This window comes from Poecilia formosa, unplaced genomic scaffold (genome assembly GCF_000485575.1).
Source record: "Poecilia formosa unplaced genomic scaffold, Poecilia_formosa-5.1.2 Scaffold0, whole genome shotgun sequence".
Lineage (NCBI taxonomy): Eukaryota > Metazoa > Chordata > Actinopteri > Cyprinodontiformes > Poeciliidae > Poecilia > Poecilia formosa.
Window position 1 is genome coordinate 5,893,098 of NW_006799939.1, and position 2,663 is coordinate 5,895,760.

Below are 2,663 nucleotides of genomic sequence, written 5' to 3' on the forward strand. Positions count from 1 at the left end.
AAAAAAAAAAAAAAAAAAAACGCATCAGCACACCGCACTGATATAACAGACACAGAGAGGCGGACGGACTCACCGCGCTACCTCAGCATCCCGATCGACTCCTTCTTCTTCTTCTTCTTCTTCTTCTTCCAGCCACAGAACCAGGAGGAGAGATTAGGGGGGAAGAAAAAAAGAAACCTTATCGGCGAGTGTGCTTTGAGTTCCCCCCCATTTCCCCTCCTCCTTCTAATGCACGATGCTGTGGCGGAGGGGAGCTTTCCTTTAGTCCCTCCCACACACACACGCTAAAAAGAGAGAGAGAGAGAGCGCCTATGAATCGCTGAAAGGAGCGCCGTCGCTATCTGTGAGCCGATTGAGATCACTGCCAGTCAGTCAACACAAGCGGAGATGAGGATTTGAAGGCTGATCCGAGGGAAGACCCGGAACTTGATTTTTTTTTTTCCCTCTCCCCTCCCTTCTGGTCAGAATGCTTCCTTCCTTTGGAAACAGTCCCAACAGATGCCCATTTGCCAATGAAGTCGGGTCTTTTTTTATGATGTCACATGAGATTAGCACTCTGCGTATCCGTGTATCTCTGTATCCAGGGACGTCTCTAGGGTTAAAATACACAGGTGGCTTCCTCCCCCCTCCGCCCTCCCTGGGGTTGGCAGCAGAAGGAGTGTAGAACATCCAGATCCCAAAAGACGGGGCGATGATGCACATATTGGTCTCTTTAAAATTAGATACAACATCTCAGCAATATTCACGACACAACCAGAATTCTTTGTTTGGTCCTTTGTTTTCAGAGTAAAAGTTTTACGCATTAAAAAGGAAGTTTTTGTCAAGATTTCGGATCATTCCTTCTCTTTGTTTCACCTTAGTTATTCTCCATTTTTAAGTAGATAAGTCTGCTCTTAGTTATTTAAGAACATGATAAAGCTTGTCTCTGATCATGTTTATTTCTTGTGTTTAGTTGTTACTGTTGTTACTGTTAGATTTATAATTTCCCCAGCTACCTTCTACCCTCTCTCTTTCTCTCTCTCCGTCTCTCCCTCAGCCTGCCTCCTCCTCTCCTCTCACAGCTGCACTCACTCATCTCTCCAGGTCCATTGTTCCATCAGTCACACCCTCAGCATTTGACCATCCACTCCTCGCTGGATTCTTCTGTTACTGACAGTTTGATTCAGGCGCACACATCCCTGTGATCACCTTGTTTTCTGTTTCATCATTTTTTTTCATTTAACAATCATCTGCTTGCCATGCCTCTGTGTTCAAAGGTGTTCTTAAATGCTCCCTTTAACATGAGAAAAGCTGAAAAGATCTGTCTATCTGTCTTTCTCTGAAACTAGAATACACTGGTTTTGAAATGAATGGAATATAGAGGAAACAGGCAACGGGATGCTAACTCATTGTCAAACACAATGGAATATGCAATACATGATGAATATAGAGCATGTGGCCACTATTGTTGTGTGGAAATGCTGTCAGTTAATGTAGTTACAATGACACACAAAAAAGGTATCCAGCTGTGTAATGCGCTGTGTTTGACCTTGTCAAACAACGTGCATCGCGCACCGTCTGTTCAGTTGTGCCCTCTCAGATGACCACATGGTCAGTAGGCCAAAGCCATCGTAATCCATCTTTAATCCAGAGATCTGACGGGTCATCCCTCTCTGTGACCCGCCTCATATTATCATTTTGGAGCTTTGTGTCATGTAGACGTTGAGCCCTTGTCTTCGTTGCTTCCCAAGCCATCCATTGATGGTTTGTTTTCATCCCAGGTAGTGGCACTGCACAAACGCACACTCTTAAGTATCGTCCGCTATATATTTTCAAAGTGCTTTAATCCATGTTCAGACTGAACTCTGTGCTCCTTTGCTGATTGTTCCAACTTTTATTGGCGCAGGCGGACCAGAGCTATAAATACAGTTGCTGCTTTTCCTGGGAGTCCTGGTGGCTGGGTGAACGGCTCTTGGCTCGCGTCCCGACCAGACTCCATTTAACGTGATGAGCAGAAACGGAGGGAAAGAGGAAAAGGAGAGGGAAGAATTACGGGGGCAAGAGATTTAATACCTCGGATACCAGAATTAGTTCACAGGGACACGGAGGAGGGCGAGGACGCTCGTGTCTCACTCGACGATGGATCATAATGCTTTATGGTGCGCTTGACCAGATTGTAGCCCATCACTGGTCAATCCGACGCAGGGAGAGGTGGCTGGAGGCAGTTGAAATCCGACCGTGCGTTCCTCTCAGAGGAAGCAACAACGGCCAACTATCAGATGCCATCCTTCTGCAACAGTGCACCACTTTTCCTGCTGGCAAGGACACCAGGCTCGCACGAGGAGGCGCAGCCTGGAGAGTCAGCATGTCTAACAGTTGTCCTCACAGAAGGTCTCCTGACACAAGCATGCACCACCACCTCTGAGAATGATAATAATAAAAAAGAGAGAGAATATGGATGTGACACTGCTGCAGCATACAGGACTAGTGGAAGGTAGAGATGCAGCAGTGTGTGTATGTGTGTGTGTGTATATTTATGTAAGAGAGAGAGGAAGTTATGAAGTGAACTAATGAATGAGGCCAAGGGTGCACTCGCTTCACCTCCAGTTCATGCAAACACTGCTTGTCCAGCCGTGCTGCAAAAGTGATGCATGACATAAAATAACCTGGAATGTGAGCTGGGT

The 2,663-nt window shown here is 46.2% G+C and overlaps 1 protein-coding gene across 1 annotated transcript in view; it reads right to left on the minus strand.

Annotated features, from left to right (window-relative positions):
• tmem74 (transmembrane protein 74) overlaps positions 1-742 on the minus strand; it is a 3,331-nt gene extending 2,589 nt beyond the window's left edge. The window contains exon 1 of the mRNA XM_007563531.2: positions 74-742. The gene's annotated coding sequence lies outside the window, so the exon portion shown is untranslated. The remainder of the gene's footprint in view (positions 1-73) is intronic.
• Between the last annotated feature and the right edge of the window lie 1,921 nt (positions 743-2,663).